This window comes from Pelophylax lessonae (assembly GCF_965119305.1).
Source record: "Pelophylax lessonae genome assembly, chromosome: 1".
In the NCBI taxonomy this organism is placed as follows: Eukaryota; Metazoa; Chordata; class Amphibia; order Anura; family Ranidae; genus Pelophylax; species Pelophylax lessonae.
Genome location: NC_138768.1, coordinates 41,287,336 through 41,313,191, shown reverse-complemented (window position 1 = coordinate 41,313,191; position 25,856 = coordinate 41,287,336).

The following is a 25,856-nucleotide window of genomic DNA, read 5'->3' as shown; positions in this document are numbered from 1 at the left end:
AAGCCAGATCAAGATAAGAGGTCACACGGAATCAGGAACAACACACAAATGCTGCAGACCAAATAGCAACAAGCCCATACTGAGGCCTGTTTAAATAGCCTGTTTGGCACCAGCATTAGTGACTTTTGGTTGCATCTGCCCGGGCATTTGCCAGTCTGCGCATATGTGTGCGCCGAGAGATACCATCAGCGCCACAAATATGCCTTCCTTGACAACTACCATTTATATAATGAATCATATTACACTCACCCGACACTGTATGGGGCATTGGGGCTCTCCTTTTTTCATTGGTTCACACTGGAGAAGGAATACACTAAAAAAATATAAGATTTGTAGGTATACATATCTACAAAAAAGGGTGAAAGTCAACTGAGTTTCATAATCCAAACCTAGTGACCAGTGGAACTGATTACTTTAGGACTAGTACTATAGTGGTCTCAAGTTTTCAAGACTTTCTATTTGTGAACTGCACTCCTCCCTTACCCAAATTTTGCTATGGGCATGTTTGTCCATGCATAATATTAGTAGTTAGTGACATAGCACACTTAGTATGAATGATAGCACAGAGACATGTGAGTAACTAGAGCATGTGCAAAGACGGGGGTGGGGGAGGGAATTACACAGACAAGGTCTGAGCTCTGCTGTGCAGGGACTGCAAAAAAAGCTAAATCTAAGACACATTAGGTATTTACCTTGCTTAAATAAAGAAAAAAAAGTATGCATTATGAATACAGGGCGGCATTATTTATGTCATTTATATCTACCTAAGAGTTTTAATTTAAATCGTTTTTGCACAAGTTCATGGAAACTCCAGTTTAAATCTTTGTTTAAGTATAAATCTAAACCTGGGAATATCTATTGACTTTAAAAAATACCACATTTTCTATTATAGTCCAGTCCTCTCTACACTAATAAAAGCATTTGTGTAAAATTCTCTGTATTAAATAACAATAAAAAAAAAGATATTACATAGAAGCCCTTAGTCACTTAGTTATATCGTTTTGAGGTTAGCATTAGCTTCAATGGCTATGGGTTAAAGTGTAACTACATTTTTGTTGAGAAGAGAAGAATCCCTTTTAGGTGATCAATGCAACATTGTAAGTACCGTATTTTTAGGAAAAAATTTTAGCAGATTCCTACCTTATGTTTTTTTTCAATCAATATTTTTTTATTAAATTTTAAAATATAAAGGAAAGCAGAATATTACAACAAAACAGAGTGTGATGTTAACACAAAAGAAATAATAAAATAGAACATCTTCCAGTAATGTAAGCACCTCTGCTCCCTACAACCTCCGCTGACACCGGCGGACATGACTCGCCGACGCAAAGAATCGCCGAAGCTCTCTAAACTGGAGATTCCTAACTTTTGTTGATCTGAAGAATTAGCTGTTTATTTTCCCATGTTCTTTGCAAACTAAATCTGAATGGAGGGGTCTGGTTTATTATAATCTCCTAGTGCACTCTCTGTTTTAATGAAAAAAAAAAAGCTGCAGTGGCTGCATTCCCTTTAGGATTATCGAAACCTTGTAAAGTATCTCACCAAAACTGAAACTCCTATTGCATAGGATGCCTAAAATTTGACTTGTATCTTAGTGCAGACATTCGGGAAAATCAGTGAGCCAATCAAACAAGCAGGAAATGACATTTCTGTGCATATATTTTTATTTATTATGTATCAAAAAGTTGTGCTAGGATGACAGGAATACTAATTATAATATATGATCAGTAAAGTCCAGCTGCTAACACATATGCAGGAATAATGGCATAAAAACATACAATATCACAAAAAAAGTGCAGTGCTGATGTTATAAGTCCAATAGTTCTAAAAAGATTGAATAAAAAAATTACAAAAAGGCAAGTGCGAAGGGTACTTGTGAAGAAGTCCAAGAATAGCCACCACCAACACCAAATACACTGCCTCTTACCTGTCAAATGTGAGTTTAACCATTGGAATAACGTCTATTTTATTTGAACGTACTACCCCATTTGATGTCCATTTTTTATCTATGAGCCTCATGAGCCTCTGGAGATGTTCGGAGTGAATTTAATGCCATATTTTGAGGATCCTTGAGAATTGAATGGTGCCTGTGTCCTAACTGCCAAAGGATAGTGTCAAGCTCTTTTGACCTTCTGTGTAGGGGGTCCACATCCTGGGGTAAGAGGCAGTGTGTTTGGTGTTGGTGGTGACTCTTCTTGAACTTCCACTCAAGTATCCTTTGCACTTGCTTCTTTGTTTTTTATTCAATTTTTTTAGATCTACTGGACTTTTAACATCGGCGCTGCACTTTTTTGTGATATTGTATATATTTTTTATTATTTTGTTATTTTTTTCATAAAAATTAAGTTATACTTTAGGGTTAGAGTTTGGATTTTAATGGATTTAAATGTAAGACTGCATTTTATGATTAAATTGTTGGATGGATGTATGGAAAGATTAGAAACCCTATCAGGTTTTTGCTGTGTTCCCACTTCCGAGATTCACCCCCTAATTTTATCCCAATGAGAACTGTCACCCTATAAGAAAGAGATGGGATATCTCAAATTGTACAAAACAAAGGGTGAAGGCAAACATTGAGTTTCGTTGACTACCATTTAAGAGGCAACTTTACCTCAGTTTGCAGAGATTTACTCTCACTTACTGTAAGCGTCAGGACAAGATCAACTAGTGACCAGGGCGAAGATGGCAAACTGCACCCCCTTCCCCCAGGTGGAGGAGGGGATCAAACTAATAGTGTAGGAAGTTTAAAACTGGTGCAAAAATATGGGCCAACAATGTTGAAAGAAAAAAAAGATATTGAGCCACCACCCTTATTGACTAGGGTGCAGAATACTACTGTGCTTTTAACCTGAATGGTTTTAAGTTTTGATTGTGCATCAATAAAGTTTTATGTTTAACATTGTCTGGTCGTGCCCATAAAGTCCATGAACTATGGTTTGATTATTTTTGGTTAGTTGTGTAGCACCCTCCAGTGTAGAGTGCTAGGTATTGTACATAGGTTTTTTTTCTGTAGTGTAGGTAAATTGTTTGGCTTAGCTGTCAGCTAAGCCTGTGTGTTCTGAATCTGGGTCAGTGATCCAGGGAGGCTGGAATGACTCATCAGACAGCATCTCTGATACCTCCCCCTGCATGCTGAAACTTTGCAGAAACTTCCAGAAGAATGGCATAAAAGACGACAATGGAAATCTGGCCACAGAGGAAAGAGAAAAGGCGGAAGTGTTAAGTAATTTCTTCTCTTCAGTCTTCACAAAAGAATCGGGGAGCTACACTAACCCAGCTTGTGAGGCTAAACTAAAGAATACACCTCAGGAAGTACCGCCATGGCTAACAGAAGATAGACTTAGAACTAAACTAGAGAAACTGAACATAAATAAATCACCGGGGCCGGATGGCTTGCACCCGAGGGTTCTTAAAGAGCTCAGCCAGGTGATTGCCAGACCATTATTCTTGATCTTTAAGGATAGTCTACAGACGGGTATGGTGCCAGCTGATTGGAAAAAAGCCAAAGTGGTACCAATATTTAAAAAAGGGCCGAGGTATATCCCGGGTAACTATAGGCCGGTCAGCCTAACATCAGTAGTCTGCAAGATTTTGGAGGGGATGTTAAGGGACCACATACAATACTTTAGTAATGAAAACTGTATTATTAATAGTAATCAGCATGGATTCATGAAAAATCGTTCTTGCCAAACCAATCTATTAACCTTCGATGATGAAGTGAGCTGCCACCTAGATAAAGGTAAGCCTGTGGCTGTGGTATATCTGGACTTTGCAAAGGCCTTCGACACCGTGCCCCACCGTGCTTACTGTACAAACTAAGGCATGTAGGTATGGACCATAGGGTGAGTACCTGGATAGAGAACTGGCTCCAGGGGAGAGTACAGAGGGTGGTGATTAATGGGGAGTACTCGGATTGGGCGGGTGTGGAAAGTGGGGTCCCCCAAGGCTCTGTCCTGGGACCAATCCTGTTTAATTCATTCATAAATAATCTAGAGGAGTGGATATCTAGTACAATCTCAGTATTTGCGGATGATACTAAACTAAGCATGTCAATGTCTTCTATGCAGGATGTGGAAACCTTCCAAGCGGACCTGAACAAAATAATGGGGTGGGCAACTACATGGCAGATGAGGTTTAATGTGGAAAATTGTAAAGTAATGCACTTGGGCGTCAGAAACATGAAAGCAAGCTACTCACTAGGGGGGAAACCTCTGGGTGAGTCTAGGATGGAAAAGGACCTGGGGGTACTGGTGGACAACAGGCTTGACAGTGGCATGCAATGCCAAGCCACTGCAAGCAAAGCCAACAGAATACTGGGATGTATAACAAAGGGGATTCACTCCAGAAATAAAGAGATTATTCTCCCACTCTACAAGACTCTGGTCCGGCCACATCTGGTATGCTGTCCAGAGTATGCTGTCCAGTTCTGGACACCGGTCCTCAGGAAGGATATACTGGAACTGGAGAGAGTCCAGAGAAGGGCAACTAAAATAATTAGGGGAATGTAGAACATCAGCTATGAGGAAAGACTACAAGCACTGAACTTATTCTCTGGAGAAGAGACGATTGAGGGGGATATGATATCAATGTACAAATACTGTACTGGCGACCCTAGCATAAGGAACAAACTTTTTTAGAGAAAGGGAATACAATAAGACACATGGCCACTCACTAAAACTAGAGGAAAAACAGTTTAACCTTAAATTACGTAGGGGGTTCTTCACTGTCAGAGCAGTAAGGATGTGGAATTCTTTTCCACAAGCAGTCATATCAGCAGGGAGCATCGATAGTTTCAAAAAACTACTACATGGGCACCTTAAAGACCACAACATACAGGGGTATACAATGTACGGTTAACAGCAAACACACTCACATCATAGGTTGAACTGGATGGACTGGTGTCTTTTTTCAACCTCACAAACTATGTAACTATGTAACTATGTAACTATGGGAGGGAGGTTAGGAGGAGCTGCCTGGAGTATTTCTGAGGGTCGCACCCAATCTCAAGCCAAATGGGTTTGCAGGGGGAGGGACCTCTTAAATACTAAGGGTCAGGCCAGCAGTGGGCAGTGGAGTTCGGGTGGAAGCTGTTTGGTCTAGTCTGGGTGGGGAGGGGGGGGGAGTTTCCTCAGGCTCGGGTGCAGGAGGAAGGAGGAATCCTCTCACCACACAAAAAGGAGTTTATTCTTTTATTATCTCTTCTGTACTTTTTTTTTATTTTTTATTTTTTCTGTTCAGTTTTTCTCCAGTATTTTCTATTCTTTTATTTATTATACTGTGTTCTATTATATTCTATTCTATTCCTTTATTTTGTATTCTATTTAATTCTCTTCAGAAATTTGAATTCACTTTGAAAACTATTTAAATTTTGCCTGAAATTTTGATTTGTTATTTCAGATTATGGAAATGATACGAGTATAAATACTCACGTGATCGCGCCAAGATATTGATATATAATTAAATACTATGTATTAAATCGTGAAACAAATTTTAAAACAAAAAAAGGGGGTTGAGCTGCTAGTCAAAAACAACAGTGGGTTGTGATATATGTAGTATTAAGGAGACAGCACTCAAAAAATAATTACTAAGTAATGAATGATAATCAATTATAAGAATTATAAAAACGATGTGAATTATTCCTTTACATATTAAATAATCAACAAACCATAAATCTAAAGGTGCTTAAACTATAAAGTGACTGTGATTTCAATAACGGATAGGATACACAAATGATCGTTATCCTTTCAAATAAGTGCCAAGTTATTAGTTTGGCACTTATTTGAAAGGATAACGATCATTTGTGTATCCTATCCGTTATTGAAGGCACAGTCACTTTATAGTTTAAGCACATTTAGATTTATGGTTTATTGATTTGTTATTTCAGATTAGTTTAAATTCGTTACTATTGTAATTCTGAAATTCAGATACATCCGAATTTCCGAAAAAATAAAAATGTGTATAGTAAAACTGCCATTTAACCTCATGGTCCTCCCTCAACCACTAGTGTGACTGAGCCCTTAGTGTCTTCTCGGGGAGACATTTTTATTACATTTCTTTTTGCCAAAAACTACTAGTACCAGGTCAGTGGTGCTAAAAGCAATGTAACTCTCCATTCTCATTCAGTAATAGTTACAGTGCAGTGCAAAGAAACTCCAATTTAAAATGACCCCTTCAGATTTTGCACAGGCCAATATTCAAAGAGCAGATATCATTTTGTTCCTGTGTACTGGCAGATTAATTTTGCACCCTTGTCTATTTACGTGTGGCACATTAGGAAGATATATTTTAAAACCATCAAAGTAATTTATCCTCAATCCAGACCGATAGCGCGATACAGCGTAAGTTCAAATGCTCTTTAATGAGCAGCGCGGAAGAGATATTGAAGCTGGTGATTAATCACACAGAAATTATTGAAGAAGAAAAAAGTCACATTATCATATCTAATTATAAAAGTGTAACTATCAGGGCCAAAGTTTGTAGATAGGTTAATGTGTGAAACTTTAAGCAGCGCTAAGCCGTATCTGAGCTACACTAAACTCTAAGCTGAAATGTCAGGGGGAGATAAGTAACTTGCAAACCAATTTCACAAAAGCTGACATTTTATATGAAACAGCCATGCTACTAAATCGTTATATTGAAAAATATTAAAGAAATAATTCATTAGTTTGTTGATTTTGTTTTATATTTGTACTTCTGTACAGCACAGTAAGGTGGTCTCTGGGTATGGCCCAAGACTGTTAAAGTTCTCATTCCAAATTAGAAAAAAATCCCAAAAGGAAGATCATTTTTTTAGGTGCTAGATGGACTCACAGTTAAAATCTTTTTAGATCCTTTATTAACATATCCTTGAAAAGAAAATATGCTGAACAAAATTATAAACACAGCACTTGTTTTTGCCAGGGGCGTAACTACAGGGGTTGCAATGGTTGCAATTGCAACTGGGCCCTATGCTCCAGGGGGCCTGTGCGGCTCCCCCGTACACCTGGATAGGAGGGGCGGTGGGAGCAGCATGTAGAGAATTCACTGTCCTCTTTTTTCCTCCTGTAGCTGCAGGAGGAAAATGGAGGAGATTGGTTCCTCTGTATGCTGCCCTCACCACTCCTCCTATCCAGTTCACTTGTGTTCTGCAGGCTCTGGGCACCTGTGGGCTCCCCGACCCCCCCCCACACTGTGCTGACCCCCCCACTCTGCTCCCTTCCCTCTCCTGCCGGCTGCTGCAGGGGATGTGTCACAATAGAGAACCAGGAAGGGGTCGGTAAATATGTAATTTACCAGCTCCTTCCTTTACTGAATGGACAGAGTCATAGTCAGTGACATTGTAAAAAAATAAAATAAAATGATAAAAAATAATACAATTAACATACCAAAAAATAAAAACTACTGACACCAGTGGGTGAACTTCCAGGATCGCAAAGGTCACACCTGCAACCAGACCCTGGCATTCCACCACCGTGGGGAGGCCCCAAGATGGCAGGAAGGGGGCCCACTGCAAAACTTGTGAAAGCATCCCACTGCGGGCCCACAACGAGAGTAAAGGGCCCCAGGATCAGTGGGAAGAGCCCCATGCCTGAAGGGAAGGGCCACGGCCATTTTTCACGAGCAAAACTCAAAGATCTAAGAAAATCAGGATTCATCAGTGAAGAGAACACCTCTCCAAAGTGCCAGTCGCCATCGAGTGTGAGCATTTGCCCACTAAAGTTGGTTACGACAACAAACTGCAGTCAGGTGAAGACCCCGATGAGGACGATGATCATGCAGATGAGCTTCCCTGAGACGGTTTCTGACAGTTTGTGTAGAAATTCTTTGGTTATGCAAACCGATTGTTGCAGCAGCTGTCCGGGTGGCCGGTCTCAGACGATCTTGGAGATGAAGATGCTGGATGTGGAGGTCCTGGGCTGGTGTGGTTACACGTGGTCTGCGGTTGTGAGGTTGGTTGCATGAACTGCCAAATTCTCTGAAACGCCTTTGGAGACGGCTTATGGTAGAGAAATGAACATTCAATTCACGGCAGCAGCTCTGGTGGACATTCCTGCAGTCAGCATGCCAATTCCACGCTCCCTCAAAACTTGGGACATCTGTGGCATTGTGCTGTGTGATAAAACTGCACATTTTAGAGTGTCCTTTTATTGTGGTCAGCCTAAAGCTCATGAACGTATGTCGTACGTGCTACCTGTACATCACTTCGTGAGACAGTTAGTGGGGGCACACACACACATGCCGACTGGCCACGGGGGGAGAGAAACAGCGGGACTGGCAGATGCGATATCCACCGGGCACCTGCGATCGTTCCCCATGGAGACAGAACGGCGGTCTGCCGATGTAAACACGGCATACTTCTGTTCTGTCAGTGATGAACACAAGAATCCTGTGTTCCTCCTATTTAGGAACACAGGTCTCTGTGTTCTTCCAGCAAGTCCACCCCCACACAGTTAGAAAACACCCCCTAGGGACACATTTACCCTTTGACCTAGGGACACATTTACCCTTTGATTGTCCCTGGTGTTAACCCCTTCCCTGCCAGTGTCATTATTACAGTAACAGTGCATATTTTTAGCACTGATTACTGTAGTAATGTCACTGGTCCCCCAAAAAGGGTCAAAAATGTAATTTAGGTGTCCGATCTGTCCGCCACAATTTCGCAGTCCCGCTAAAAATCGATGATCGTCGCCATTACTAGACAAAAAAAAAAATTAAATAAATCTTTCCCCTAGTATGTAGACACGATAACTTTTGCGCAAACAAATCAATATATACTTATTGGTATTTTTTTTACCAAAAATACATAGCAGAATACAAATTGGCCTAAAATGATGAAAAATTAGATTTTTTAATTTTTTATTGGGAATGTTATATAGCAGAAAGTAAAAAAAATATTGTTTTTTTGTTTTTCTTTTCAGAATTGTCGCTCTTTTTTTGTTTTTAGCGCAAAAAATAAAAATTGCACAGGTGATCCAATAACACCAAAAGAAAGCTCTATTTATGGAAAAAAAAAACATACATTTTATTTGGGTACAGCGTCGCACACCTGTGCAATTGTCAGTTAAGGTAACGCAGTGCCGTATCGCAAAAAATGGCCTGGTCCTTAAGGGGGCAAATCCTTCCGGTCCAGAAGTGGTTAAATCAGGATGTTCATGGGAGTAGCTTAGAGTTTAAAGTTCAAGGAAAACAAAGTTTGAGGTAAGATTGTTTACAAAAAAGAAACGGAGTTGTCTAGAATCCTGGGTGGCTCAGCAAGAAAAGACATTGCCAGACACAGAAGTAGGGTTTGTAGGTTCAGACCCCGGCTCTGATGGTCTACCTGCCTTTAGTAAAGCCTGATGTGTTGGAAGGTCTATGAGTACCATCTATGAGCTTATAACTGGACCTCCATTCCATGTTTTGATTGCACAAAAGCAGCAGCAAAATTGTCACTAGTTGTAGCTAGTTTGTGTAGCTGCAATTTGCAATGTTTTAACCTTTTTACGACTGCCCGCCGCAGATGTACTGCAGCAGGCAGCCGGTCCCAGGCAAATCGCCGTACATGTACGGTGCTCGCTCTCAGGAGTCTAGACTTACCTATAGGTACAAGTTACAGAGGAATATTTACTTCCTCTTTAAGAGACTCTGCATTAAAGGGAGCTCCTACAACCGCACATTTTCCCTAGGGCTGTGCTGTGTATAATTCGAATGTATAGAGAGAAATAGCCGCACTCCAACTTGAAGGTGAAAAATATAAAATCTGTTTTATTCGTATCCAAAAGATAAAATCAATTCAAAGTGTATCCATAATATAGTCAGAGACAAGAGATGAACGCATAGTAGTTGACGCGTTTCACGGAAAAATGTCCGCTTAGTCATGGTTACGACTAAGCGGACGTTTATCCGTGAAACGCGTCAACTACTATGCGTTCATCTCTTGTCTCTGACTATATTAAGGATACACTTTGAATTGATTTTATCTTTTGGATACGAATAAAACAGATTTTATATTTTTCACCTTCAAGTTGGAGTGCGGCTATTTCTCTCTATACATTATAGTTGCCTGGACTGCGGATCCTTGCTGCACCTTATTTGGATGGTTGGGATTACTTTATCACTTGAGCGGTTCTTTTGCCCTTTCTGCTGATCTGTGACTGTGTATCATTCTACCAGGTGTAGAGTTTTAGAAATAATATGTGAAATTTTAACTTTTTTTAAAAAATGTTACATTTTGTTATACACTGATCATCAATAACATTATAACTACTGATAGGTAAAAGGAAATATCTTGTTACAATAGCATCTGAAAATTGGTGGGATATAATAGGCTGCAGGTGAACATGTTGTCCATGAAGTTGATGTGGTGAAAGAAGAAAAAAAAAAACGGGCATCGCAGTTTGTTGTGTATGGGGCTGTGAAAGCCATGGTGACCCATGTCCACAGCCAAAAGCTTCTATAAGGGTCACATGAGCATCAGAACTGGACTATAGAGCAATGGAAGAAGATGGCCTGGTCTGATGAATCACGTTTTCTTTTACATTGTGTAGATGGCCGGGTGCGTCACTTAGCTGGGGAAGAGATGGCACCAGCATGCGGTATAAGAAGGCAAATCGGCAGAGGCAGTGTGGTGATTTGGGCAATGTTCTGATGGGAAACCTTGGGTCCTGCCATTCATGTTGAGGTTACTTTGGTGTCCATGCCTCAATGGGTCAGGGCTGTTTTAGCAAATGGGATCCATACTCAATACTAGGTGGGTGGTCGTAACGTTATGGCTGATTGATGTATTTAAGGGTGGATATATGGGGATGTGCTTATTAGGGATCGACCAATTATCGGCAAAGCTGATATATTGAGGGCCGATATGCACTTTCCGTGATATATCGGAATCGGCCCTGGAGGTTACCGATATTGCCAATATTTCGGGAAAGTGTTTGTACCGGAGTGATGCCTGCAGCTACAGGCCTCACCCCGACACTGGGGTCCATAGCCGAGGGTCGGATGTCTTGTAATGACAACGGCTGAGAAGCCACTCAGCTGTCATTACAAGGAGCGGAAGGGACGTCCCCCCCCTCCCGCTGCTGCTGCGGTCTCCCATTCCACCCAAAGACCGGGCAACCAGCCTGCATGGCCACCGAAGGCCCGATCAAAGCCGCATTCGGCTCTGATTGGGTCTCCATGCAAAAACCCGGAAGTGATGTCATGACATCACTTCCGGGTACTGGCGCCAGATTAAAAAAAATGACAGCATTCAAAACAGCCAAACTTGGCGTTTTGAATGCTTTTAAGTGCATAGGAGGAGTTTGGGGTGTTTTAGACCCCCAGATCCCTCCACAAGAGTACCTGTCAAGAAACAAAAAAGTAAAACTTTTTTTTTTTAAATGTACGAAAATATCGGAGCATATCGGCCTATACCGATATGCATTGGCCAAAATATCGGCAACAAAAAAACAATATCGGTCGATCACTAGTGCTTATGAAGTTTGTATGTGTGGTTGTGTTGAAAAATGTTAACATTGCTGCCATACAGAGTACCTTGAGAAATCTCATAATATGTATACAATGAAAAAACTTGTCTTACATATGAAATATACTAAAAAAAATCCTTCAGTGTGAAAACCTTCTTTAAATACTGTCATTATTTATTGTCATTTTTTATTATATTATATTATATATTATATTATGTAAATGATATTGTCATTTTGTATTAACAAGACCTGTTGGTTCTCAGTATTTGAATATAAAGCAAAAGCATATTGCAAAGAACAGGGTTCATGAATTTTAACTTAGAAGCCTGTTTCCTATTTGTTTCCAAGAGCGCTTATTTAACAAAAAGAGACAGTTGCAAGAAACATTTGCTTTAATTTCTAGTTTCTATGGCTTATAAACAATTAGAGAATAATTATAATAGAATTCTTTCGGTGGTAAAGCAATCAAAACATAATTCCAGAGACTGCGAAATAGCAGCAGACATGTTGAAAAACACAATGAGCAATATTTACTAGCATTAGTACAGCTCTCAATGCCTTTTAAAAATGAATTTGACCAATTATTACTCGAAGAGAAAAGCGATGAAGTTGAAGCCATAAAAATACAATGATTAAATTACATACACGATCATTCTTTCTCTTTGACAGGGTTAGAGCGTAAAGCAAAATGAGTATGATAATATGGCATTAGAAAGACATTGCAAACTGCAATCAAATTTAGCAGTTGGTTGATATGAATTAGGAACATTTTATAAGTCAAAAAAGCCTTTATTTAGAGGTGACTTTTACTTGGTGGTAAGTGGCTTTCATAGAAAAACAGATATGGCGAATGAGATTTTATTGTGCAGACTAGATCAGCATTCGTAGAAGATAAACTTTATGGCCAAGTGTATGCTGACTCCCCTCCAATGTATTTAGTGCAGGTGTTTCCAGTGAAGGGTGCTGTGACTAATACAGCTTTAAAATACATTAAAGACAACTGGGCCAACCTTCCAACCTAGGGGTAACGGTTTGGGGAAGACCCTTTCTCAGCATGGCTGTGTCCCATTTCAGGGAGACAGCTGAACAAAGACATGGTTTAATGAGTTTGGTATGGAGGAACTTTAGTGGCCAACACAAAGGCCCAACCTAAGCCAATCCTTTGGGATGAATTGAAAGGCCAAATGTTCTTTTGGCTGAATGGATGGAAATTCTGACAGAAACACTTTAAAATCTTGTGGAAAAACTCCTTAGGAGGGTGGGGATAGAGTTCGGACAGTGGCAGGACAGTTTTGCATCAACAAGGACAGGGAGACCCTTAGGAAACTACTGACCAATTCCTATCTGCTGGTCAAAACAAGCCAGTTACCACTTGCACAAAAACATGTATTGCTGCTAAAACTACCTGAAAATGAATCAGAGTGAGATGTTGTATGCAAGCCAAGCTAATTTTATATATATTTTTATATGTTTGCATTTATACATGTGACCCATGGGTATGCCAAAGTTTCCATGCTTTTTTTGGCATTGGCTTGCTGGGGGGGGGGGGGGTGCTTTGTCTGTCCCCCCACCCCAAAGCACCTTGCCCCCATGTTGATGAGGACAGGGGTCTCTTCTCCACAAGCCTGGGCTGTGGTTGTGGGGGTCTGTGGGGGAAGGCTTATCGGAGTCTGGAAGCCCCTCTTTAACAAGTACCTGCCCCCCATGTGAATGGATATTGGGTACCCCTACCCGTTCACCAAAAAAGTGTACAAAAAAATAAAGACAAATGCCAGTTTTGGACAAGTCCTTTATTTAAAAAAAAATGAGTGTCCCCCGATGATCAGCAATACTGACATAAACTGAAGTGCCTACATATATACTGTATTTTCTGGCGTATAAGACTACTTTTGAACCTCAAAAAAATCCCTCAAAAATAGGGGGTCGTCTTATACGCCGAGTATAATATCTCCAAGGTAACCTAAGTATAAGTATTACCAGTAGACGTAATCTCTCAAGACGCTGGCTGTGTGGGAATCCTGTACCGGTATACCGTATGTACCGTAGCTTCGGCTACATACAGTGTACCGCGCTTAGCCAATCAGGGAGAGCGATGTATTCTATTATTGAATGCAAAGCCTGCTCGGATTGGCGGTGTAACATCAGCCCGCCTCTCTGACTCTGTCAATACGAGCAAGCTTTGCATTCAATAATAGAATAAATCGCTCACTGTGATTGGCTCAGCGCGGTATACTGTATGTAGCCAAAGCTACGGTACATAAGGTATACCGGTACAGGATTCCCACACAGCCAGCATCTTGAGATTACATCTACTGGTAATACTTATACTTATGGTACCTTGGAGATATTATGAGAGATTACATGTATTACAGTACTTGGGGTACCTTGGAGAGCTATGAGAAATCTGATGTTTTTCAATGGTGTTGCCTTGCTTCGGAAGGGGGGTAGTCTTATACGGCGAGTATAGCCCAAAAACTATGTTTTAACTTGAAAATTAGGGGGGTCGTCTTATACGCCGGAAAATACGGTATATATATATATATATATATATCTTTGTGGTATACACTGCACTATTGGATCTCAACAAACTGTAAAAATCTCTCTCCCTGCCAGCAATGTATTATTAACTATAGAATTCCACTTATAAATCACCTGCTGGCCAAGGGACTCAAACCCACAACCTCCCAATTGCAAGCCTGGCATTCTACCACCTACGCCACCGTCAAGCATGCTTAAGCTGAACACACTCTCCCTGCCTGTGTTAGGCATAAGCAGGCTTGCCAGTGGAGTAGGTGGTAGAATACCAGGCTTGCAATTGAGAAGGCTGTGTGTTTGATCCCCTGGCCAGCAGGTGATTTATTGGAATCACAGGTCAGAGTCCATGATAATGTGGGAAACTCAAATTTCCCGTGAAAAAGCCCATTTTTTCATCATTCGACGAACAACCCAAAAGCCAATGTTCAAGCTGAACTTACATTTGACTCAAACTCAAAGCTCATCTCTCCTAGAGACCAGTAGATACATTTGACAGTGAGCACACTTCAAGCACAGAAACATCTATCGCCCATCTATCGCCCATGGATACAGATGTACAGCATGTGGGCATTGAAGCCCACCCTATTTGCTGCTGTACATATGAGTTTCATGGGTGGCAATAGATTTAAGTATATCTAAGCCTTAAAGCAAAAATGGATTATATTGCAGCTTACCAGTCCTCAGATTTGGTGGCTGCATTTGTGTACTTTATTTAACCACTTCTGGAGCGGAAGGATTTAATGACCAGGCCATTTTTTGCGATTTGGCACTGCGTTATTTTAACGGAAAATTGCACGGTCGTTCGACGCTGTACCAAAATAAAATTGATGGTTTTTTCCTCTCAAATAGAGTTTTCTTTTGGTAGTATTTGATCACCTGTGCAATTTATTTTTTTTGCGCTATAAACAAAAAAAGAGCGCCAATTCTGAAAAAAAAAAAAAAAAAAAACAATATTTTTCACATTCTGCTATGTAACATTCCCCCCCCCCCCCCCAAAAAAAAAAAAAAAATGAAATCTAATTTTTTCATCCTTTTAGGCCAATTTGTATTCTGCTACATATTTTTGGTAAACAAAAATCACAATAAGCGTATTGGTTTTCACACTTTTGGGGGGACCAGTGACATTACTATAGCAATCAGTGCTAAAAATATGCACTGTTACTGTAATAATGACACTAGCAGGGAAGGGGTTAACCTAGGGGTGATCAAAGGGTTAAGTGTGAGCCTATGGAGTGTTTACTAACTGTGGGGGGAGGGACTTGTGAAATGATCATAGAGGCCTGTGATCTTATATAGCAGGATCACAGGCGCTCTGTGATCATTTCAAAGAGAAGAACGGTAGGTTGTGTTTACAACAGCTGACCATTCTTCTCTCTCAGCTGGGAGTGATCTCGGGTGGCCGGCGGCAATTTGTGCCGCTGGTCCCATGCATCGGCATCCCCTCTGCCACCCCAGCACCATGCGCGCGACCGACGTAGGGCTATGTCGATTCGCGCAGGAGAGGCTGCCTGCCAGGTAAATCTGCAGCAGGCGGTCTTAATGTGGTTAAGCTAAGTATATTTTCTGCAAGTACAGAACAATGTCTATTGATACTGTTAGAAATCCAGTCTCCTTGCCTTTCCTTTGGATTGAACTGCAATGTCTGGTCACCCTAGGACAGGAATTGTGTTACTGGCAGGATCTCAAGATCACAATATGAAAAAAAGAAAAAAAGTTTTCAGATAAGGTATGGAGCATTAGAGACTCCACTTGGCTAATGCCCCACACACCCACAATGCACTGCCGACTTTGACCTCTACTTTCATGAATCTCTCTATTTACTTTTACCTCCTCTTACCTCCTCCATTTAAAAGAGAAGTATAGTTTTTTTTTTTAAAAATAAACATTTATACTCACCTAGGTGAATGCAGCATCGATCCGATGCAGCATCTGTCCCCCGCCTCTTCTAAGAGCAGTCTTTACTGAGCAGAGAGTTGGTGACTGTCAGTCACCAGTTCTCTGCTCTGCCCCTCCAGTGCTTATATAAGTGCCTGGCTGTGGAGGGGGTGCTATGCTGAGAGGCTGAGCTAGCTGCCGGTGTAGGCATCTGGGTGCATCCCGACTATAAAGTCAGGATCAATCCAAAGCCTGGACCAGCTGAGTGATGTCAACTGCACTCCTGTGATCCCCAGGAGAAGTATAGCCAAAATAGCTTTGGCTATACTCCTCCTTTAACCTTCTTATCTCTTCCTCCTTTCTCCTTTTTGAAATTGACTTTGACCCCCTACACAATCTTAGGTGGCCAATTTCTCACTAGCCACTTTTGTACCATAGCCTTATTGACCTGTAAACTTTAGGCTACTGTTGTGCTTTGATATGGCCCTATACCACTGGCCATTACAACTCAGGCAGCTAGTTGTAGATTGCTAGCAGGGTTGGGACAAGGGGTGGGCAGAAGGAGTAGCTTCCCTGGGCACGGTGATATTGGGGAGTTGTGCAAAAATGGGTAATTTGGAGATTCCAAATTGTACTAGGAGATTGAATTTCAGTTAGTAAGAGGGATTTGGTGTTGGGGGGGGATTTGTGCTAGCAGGGATGAATGAAGGGATTTTTGCTACGAGGGGGATTTTGGGGGGAGGATAAGTGCTAGAAGAGGGGATTTGTGTGGGGAGAGGGGGATTTGGGGGGGGATTTATGCTCTAAGTGGAAGTTTGAGGGATAGAGGATTTGTATTAGAAGGGGGAGTTGGGAAGGGAGCGGATTTGAGCTGTGAGGGAGGATTAGTACTGGAAGAGGGGGAATTATTTTGGAGGGGATAACTATGGCTTGCAATGGGAATTCATGCTTAGAGGGTAAGTGTAAAGATTAGCGCTAGAATTTTGATGGGGAGGAGGGAATTTTTGCTAAAACACAATGCTCATAACTTTTTTTTCAATTTATTTTGGGGAGGGGGGGTAGTTGAACAGATTGGCATTTTCACCCTTGGTGCTAGAGGAACTTTTCCTCGTACTGATTGGTAATACCCATATGCTCTTTTACATTCTTGCCTGTATCTTGATATTTTTTTTTTTTTTTGGTGGAGGATGCGGGCAGTATCTTAATATTTTTGTAATAAAACTTTATTGAAACTGAAAAAAAGTTTTCAGATAAGTTTTAACTTTAACATACTGTATATGCATGAAAATTCACATGCCAGCTGCAGACTTCTGTCTGCTCACGGTACCTAGAGGAAGAATCTTCATATCTGTACTTCTAATACAGTAATGAAAACATGACAGAGCAAACGTCTTAAAAATGAGAATGTGACATCAAAAATGACATAAAAAAAACTCCACAATAATAAGTCAAAATGTAAGCTCACTGGAAATACACACTAGATTCTGTATAATCACATTTTTTTTTTACCCAAGTGTATTTTATATTTGTACAATAGTCACAGAGTGAAAGATTGGGAATTCAAGAATGGAAATCCATTGGCTTAATGACTCTTATACAGCAGAGTGTTATTTACGACGCTGTTTTTTTCCCCCCCTCTAATGACAGACACAAGTAACCATAATGTTCCCAAAACTTTTCTTTCCAATTTTATATTACATTAGGAGCCCAATGGCTTCATTATATTGTCAGTAATGTGTTATGTCGTGTCAAATTCATGTGCCATTGTCGGCACAATTTTCTATTCATTCGAGCTGCAGCAGAATTCTTTTTTGTACTGGAAATTAAACTGCTGCAACAGATGTTCCTTTCTCGAGTGAAACGCTCCGTGTAACAGATTTGACAGTCTCAATAAAACGATGCTATTTTAACCATAAATATGAATAATTTTCTACTAAATATTTTCAAGGGGAAGAAAAAATGGTACACTTATTAAAATGTAATCCAAACTTTAAGAGGTTCTGCTGGGAAAACAAATGCTTGCCCTTGGAAAAGGGCACTTTCTTAGGTTCTTAAAGAAAACTAACTGCTAAAAAAATATAGAAATGTACCCATGTATGGAAAGTGAAGGTTTCCTGGCACCTAAGAAAACTTTGCACAAACTGACCAGCAATCTTTATATTGATACTGGTCAATGGATCGATTTGCTTTTTTGCAAACTCCAAGTGGGCTTTCATGTGTTTTTCACTGAGGGGAGGCTGTCGTCTAGCTACTCTGCCAAAAAACCCAAATCGGTGGAGGGCTGCAGTGATGGTTGTCCATCTAGAACAGCCTTTTTCAACCTTTTCAACACATGGGAACCCTTGAAATAAATTTCTGGTCTCGGGGAACCCCTGCTAAAAATTAAAAATCTACAACTAATGACACATTAGTGTGACAGTCAGTGGGAAGAATGCTCCTTACTCTTGCCATTATTGGGAAGAAAAACCCCCTTAGAGATAGCTAAAAGGAACAATGGTGTCATTGGAAACTTATCTGAGAGGCAGAAAATGCCCATTGCTCAAGGAACTCCAAGCAACCTCAGGAAGAACCCTAGGTATCCACGTAACCCTGGCTGAGAAACCCTGTTCTAAAACTTTGTCCCATCTTCGCACAGGATCTCTGGAGCTCAGTCAGAGTGATCATCAGGATCTTGACCACCTCTCCTACTAAGACCCTTCTCCCCCAGTTGCTCAGTTTGGCTGGGTAACCAGCTCTTGGAAGAGTCCTGGTTGTGCCAAACCTCCATTTCAGGATTATGGAGGCCACTATGCCCTTGGGAACTTTCAGTGCAGCATAGATTTTTTGTAGCCTTCCCCAGATTTGTGCCTTCCAATAATCTTGTCTCAGCTCTGCAGGTAGTTCCTTTGACCTTATGGCTCTGATATGGCTTTGACCTTATGCTCTGATACAGTATGCTATATCAGCTGTAATGCTTTTTATAGAGGGGTGTGTGCCTTTCCAAATCATGTCCAATCAATTTAATTTACCCACAAGTGGACCCCAATAAAGGTGTAGAAACATCTTAACAACAATCAAGAGACATGGGAGGCACCTGAGCTAAATTTCAAGTGTTGTTGCAAAGAATCTGAATACTTCTGCCAATGTGATATTTCCGTTTTTCTTTTTTCATACATTTGCAAACATTTCTAAAATTCTGTTTTCACTTCGTCAATATGGGGTACCGAGTGTAGATTAACAAGAAAAAAAACATGAATGTAAACAATTGTAGTATAACAGGCTACTACATAACAACTGAAAAAAGTAAAGGGGGGTCTGAATACTTTATGAATGCACTTTATATGCAACCATGCAAATGCATATCCGCGCGCATCTGCGCACAGCTGGTAAACATGGCACACAATTGTGCACACCTCTGCCCCATGGAAATGGCACACGCAATGTGTGACAGATCCTGGTGCCCAATGGCCTATTTCAAGCCAGCAGTCTGATCCATAAGTTTCTGGATGTTTGTCCCCATGTGTTCCTGTGCTCCTGTTTATGCTACCTTTGGATTCCCTGTTACCGACCAGGCTTGCCTTTAACCTGTCTTTTTTCCATCACTGGCTCTGACCCCTGACTTGTTCTGCTTACTCTGTTGCTGCCTGATTACCCATGTATAACCTTGGCTTGTTTTCCTGACTCTGTTGCTGCCTGATCTCCTGTGAATGACCTGACATGTTCCTGGTCCTGCTTCCCATTCTTCTCCTGGCTGACTTCCCATGCACGACTACTGGCCTGGCTCTAGCCCCTGCCTTTTGTTTCTCCCTGCTGCCAAGTATCGCCTGGTACTTCTGAGGGACACCTGCCCTGCAATGCATCCTGCTCGTCCGGCCATCAGCCAGTGTACATCATCTCAGCACTTCAGCCTTCTGCAGCTGGCGACTCATGCTTCTTTGAGCATAGCATCTCCTGTTATCGCCATCAAGGGTGCTCTGCACTCAGCCACAAGGGGAGCCCTCTCAGCACTCCAGCCTTCAACCAGGTACATGATACATGCACAGCAAAGGTAATTAGGCTTGAATAGCTTGTGACATAAGGCAGAGAGAGGGCTATGTAACTGGAGTGGGGGTGAGTCATTGAGATCTTTGCGAGACGTAATAATTCCTGGTAGCGTGCGTTACACACAAGGAAAACAGGTGTATAGGTTCTACAATCTTCCCACATACCAGCTCCACCCAGTGCTCAGATCTTAAGGCTGCCAACACCTTTAACCACTTAAGCCCCAGAAGATTTTACCCCCTTCCTGACCAGGGCCTATTTTGCGATTCGGCACTGCGTGACTTTAACGGACAATTGCGCGGTTGTGCGACGCTGTACCTAAACAAATTTGACGTCCTTTTTTCCCCACAAACAGAGCTTTCTTTTGGTGGTATTTGATCACCTGTGCGATTTTTTGATCATGCATTATAAACAAAAAAAGATCGACAATTTTGCAAAAATAACAATATTTTTCACATTTTTTTATATGAGATTCCCCCCCCCAAAAAAAAAATGTAAAAATCTAAATTTTTTAACATTTTTGGCCAATTTGTTTTCTGCTACATATGCTTGGTAAAAAAAATCACAATAAACGTATTTTGATTGGTTTGCGCAAAAGTTATTGCGTTTACTAACTAAGGGAAATATTTTTGTCATTTTTGTTGGGTTTTTTTTAGCGAGTAATGGCGGCAATCTGCGATTTTTTTTTGCGGGACTGTGACATTGCGGCAGACAGATCGGACCCTTGACTGACATTTTTGACACTTTTGGGGGTACCAGTGACATTACTACAGTAATCAGTGCTATAAATATGCACTGTTAATGTAAAAATGACACTGGCAGGGAAGGGGTTAACTTTATTGGGGAAGGAGGGGTTAAGTATGTCCCTAGGGGCGTGTTTCTAACTGTGATTGGACATGGCTACTGGTGTAAAGGCCCGTACACACGTACCGATCGTCGGCATACAAACGTCGGTGGACGAAGGATCTGCCGATTGTACGCGTGTTAGTATGGTGCCTCCGACAGATGTCTGCGCACAATCCGCGGACAAAAGTCTTTCGTGCAAACATGAAAATATTTGTATGCCGACACCAGAACGGACGATTGTTCGCCTGTCAGTACACAATTCGGCCGACAGACCGCAGATTTGCAAGACTGGGCATGCTCAGAAAATAGAAAACACAGGGAAAGTTAACCATTACATGACATCACTTCTGCAGTCGGCGGACAAAATTCTTGTGCTGTCCTTGTGCTGTCTTTGCACTTTTCAGCAGACACCGACATCCCGGGGAGAAAAGAGGAACATTTGTAAGCCGACCATCGGTACGTGTGTACGGGGCTTAAGAACAGAGATCAACGGTCCTACATAGTAGAACCATGTGATCTCCATTTTTACACAGGGGAGAATGACAGGCGGCTTTGTTTACATTAGCCGCCTACCTTTCTCCCTTCACGGCGCACGATCGAGAGTGACCGGCGGACATCGGGTCTGCCAGTCACACGCACTGACCTGTTAGGGAACGAGCCGGGGCGGGGGCGCGCACCTCCGCGGGCACGCGCTCGCCCGCTATTGGCTCACAGGCTAGTGACAGGCTAGTGACGTACCGATACGTCACTTTGCCTGGCCGGGGCTGACCGCCGCAGTATATGTACTTGCGGCGGTCGGCAACCGGTTAATGTACCAGAATAAGTAAAGGGATGGTTGACACTCAGAATGACATCCATAAAATAGTACTCCTTTATTGAAAAGACATGTACAACAATGTAAAAACAGCCAACGTGCTTATGAGGTTAGCCATGATTAAGGATTAAAGTCTGAACTGTGTAGTCTGCTTTACAGCATTGTACATGTCTTTTCAATAAAGGAATACAATTTTTTGGATGTCATTCTGAGTGCCGACCATCCCTTTTCTTATTTTAGTGTTACACTTACACAGTGTAAGTACATGTGTGGGGATATTTTCTTGGTACACTTTGGGCCCCTTAGTACCAATTAAGCATTGTTTAAGCACCATGGCCTACCTGAGTATTGTTGATGACCATGTCCATCCCTTTATGACTACAGTGTACCCATCTTCTGATGGCTCCTTCCAGCAGGATAATGCACCATGTCACAAAGCTCAAATCATCTCACCACTGGTTGACAATGAGGTCACTGTACTGCAATGGCCTCCCCAGTCACCAGATCCCAATCCAATAGAGCACCTTTGGGAGGTTGTGGAACAGGAGATTTGAATCATGGATGTGCAGCTGACAAAACTGCAGCAACTGTAATGTCAATATGAAACAAAATCTCTGAGCAATATTTTCAACACCTTGTTGAATTTATGCCATGAAGAATGAAGGCAGTTCTGAAGGCAAAAGGGGGTCCAACCCGGTACTAGCAAGGTGTTCCTAATAAAGTGGCTTCAACAATACTCAGGTAGGCCGTGGCACTTAGTTTATGTACTATACTTAAAGCGGATCGTCATCTATAAATTGAAAGTCTCTTCTGTTTCCTGTCCACCTACCCTCTGCTCTGCCACTTGTATAGTGTCTTCTTTTTTTTCGGCTACCCTTTTTCGCACCCCAACTGTTGTCATCCTCTCACCAAGCTGCTTGACAATGGTCTTGTAGCCCATTCAAGCCTTATGTAGGTCTATAGTCTTGTCCCTGACATCCTTGGACAGTTCTTTGGTCATGGCCATGGTGGAGAGATTGGAATCTGATTGATTGATTGCTTCTGAGGACAGGCGTCTTTTATACAGGTAACAAGCTAAGATTAGGAGCACTCCCTTTAAGAGAGTGCTCCTAATCTTAGCTCATTACCTGTATAAAAGACACCTGGGAGCCAGAAATCTTGCTGATTGATAGGGGATCGAATACTTATTTCACTCATTAAAATGCAAATCAAAAACTTTTTTTAAATGCATTTTTCTGAATATTTTTGTTGTTATTCTGTCTCTCACTGTTAAAATAAACCTACCGTTAAAATATAGACTGATCATTTCTTTGTCAGTGGGCAAATGTCCAAAATCAGCAGGGGATCAAATACTTTTTTCCCGCACAGTATATATAATTGTGAATATGACGTTAATGAAGTTCTGACCTTATACCAGAAAAGAAACCCTGTATCTAGCTGTTTGCATTCAGTTTTGCTTTGAAGCCTAGATCAGGGCAAATTTTGCCCCCTCTTCACCTTTCCCACCCCCTCTCTCCCCACTATTCACAAATTAAAAAGAAACATTCTTTCAAAGCCCTTTCTAACTCACCTTAGTCTGTTGTGAACTGGCCTTCCATGGTGATGCTTCTAGAAGCAAGACCAGTGGTCCACAACTACTGTCCAGACCTGCCGCTGACCAGTTTTGTTGCTGTCCCTTGTCATCATGTCATCACGTCATCAGGTCATCACGTCATCACGCCACTGTTGAATTTATCAGGATCTCGTCTTCTTTTTTTTCGGCTACCCTTTTTTCAGTCCTGCCTCCAAGACATGTTCTGTGCCTGCTATGCCCCCCTGGGATATATATGTCACATATCCAAAGCAAGCTTAGTGGGGCCTCAGAAGAGCTGGAGGATTCCCAATGACGTCCTACACAAACATGGCGGCACAGGACCCAACTGGCAGCTGCTGAGAAGAGGATCTCAATAGGGCAATGCTGGATCCACTTGGTGGGTAAGTATCCAAACTGTGGAGAACCTGCGACAAGGTAAGCAGGAGTAAATAAAAAAATGAAGAGGTGGGAAACTGAAGATCCGCTTTAAAGTGAAAATACTATATCTGATATTAGGTTGACTTTACAGTTGACATATACAGTAGTCAGGACTGATTCTTTGTGTGGATGAAATGTCACATGAGGTTTTTTGCCCCTAACGGGTAAATTCCCATTTTTCACATTGCTGTTTAGGGTTGTAAGTAATGTTAAGGAAGGCAGAATTTTCAGTAGAAAGCTGAAATTAAGGCCATGAGGAGACAACCTCACATTGCCAGGAGGAATGTTTAAGGCCCCTTTCACACTTTCCGCTGTGCCGGCGCCGGCGGACTCCGTTTTTCTCAGTGGGGGATCGATCTGCCAATCCCCCGCTGAGCAGGTGGATGACAGCTCTGTCTCCGCGCTGTATGCAGAGACAGAGCTGTCAGGTCACCGCTGTTCTCTATTAGGGAATCGGATGAGAATGGACCGCCTGTCCGTTCTCATCCGATCCCATCCGATCAGATCCGCCAGGCGGATGGAAAATAGGGTTTCCATCCGTCCAGATTTGACAGACAGGATTAGATCGGATGTCAGCGGACATGTCTCCACTGACATCCGATGCCCCATAGAGATGCAGGGGGCATCCGTTCAGATCCGCCTGAAAAACTGATGCAAGTATAAAAGGGGCCTAAGGGAGATGTTAGAAGGTATTATGGATGTTTGGTACAGACTTCCAGCAGAGGTAGTGAATCATTCAACAGTAAATACATTTTGGGAATGTTTGGGATAGGAAAAAAGAAAGGATAAATTGCATACTTGTTGGAGGCTTGTCGCTTGGTCTTTTTCTGGAGTCAGCCTTCTATGTTTCCTTGTTTCTGTTTGGGCATCAGAATGCCTTTTTTTAAATATATATATATACATTATATATTTATAAATGTATATACAGCGAGGGAAAAAAGTATTTGATCCCCTGCTGATTTGTACGTTTGCCCACTGACAAAGAAGTGATGAGTCTATAATTTTAATTGTAGGTTTTTTTTAACAGTGTAACAGAATAACAGCAAAAAAAAAAAAAAATCCAGAAAAACGCATTTTGAAAAAGTTATAATTTGATTTGCATTTTAATGAGTGAAATAAGTATTTGACCCCATCGCAAAACATGACTTACTTGGTGGTAAAACCCTTGTTGGCAATCACAGAGGTCAGACATTTTTTGCAGTTGGCCACCACATCTAAAAAGGAATTTTGTCCCACTTCTCTTTGCAGATCCACTCCAAGTCATTAAGGTTTTGAGGCTGATGTTTGGTAACTTGAACCTTCAGCTCCCTCCACACATTTTGTTATGGGATTAAAGTCTGGAGATTGGCTAAGCCACTCCAGGACCTTACTGTGCTTCTTCTTGAGCCACTCCTTTGTTGCCTTGGCCGTGTGTTTTGGGTCATTGTCATGCTGGAACAGCCATCCACTACCCATTTTCTATGCCCTGGCTGAGGGAGGGAGGTTCTCACCCAAGAGTTGAAGGTACATGGCCCCGTTCATCGTCCCTTTGATGCGGTGAAGTTGTCTTGTCCCCTTAGCAGAAAAACACCCCCTAAGCATAATATTTCCACCTCCATGTTTAACGGTGGGGTAGGTGTTCTTGGAGTCATAGGCAGCATTCCTCCTCCTTCAAACACGGCGAGTTGAGTTGATGCCAAAAAATTTGTTTTTGGTCTCATCTGACCACAACACTTTCACCGAGTTCTCCTCTGAATCATTCATATGTTCATTAGCAAACTTACTTACAGGCCTGTACATGTGCTTTCTTGAGCAGGGGGACCTTGTGGGTACTGCAGGATTTCAGTCCTTCACGGTGTACTGTGTTATCAATTGTTTTTTTGGTGACTATGGTCCCTGCTGCCTTGAGATCATTGACAAGATTATCCCGTGTAGTTCTGGGTTGATTCCTCACTGTTCTCATGATCATTGAAACTCCACGGTGAGATCTTGCATGGAGCCCCAGACTGAGGGAGATCAACAGTTATTTTGTGTTTCTTCCATTTGTGAATAATTGCACCCCGACTGTTGTCATCCTCTCACCAAGCTGCTCGACAATGGTCTTGTAGCCCATTCCAGCCTTGTGTAAGTCTATAGTCTTGTCCCTGACATCCTTGGACAGTTCTTTGGTCATGGCCATGGTGGAGAGATTGGAATCTGATTGATTGATTGCTTCTGAGGACAGGCGTCTTTTATACAGGTAACAAGCTAAGATTAGGAGCACTCCCTTTAAGAGAGTGCTCCTAATCTTAGCTCATTACCTGTATAAAAGACACCTGGGAGCCAGAAATCTTGCTGATTGATAGGGGATCGA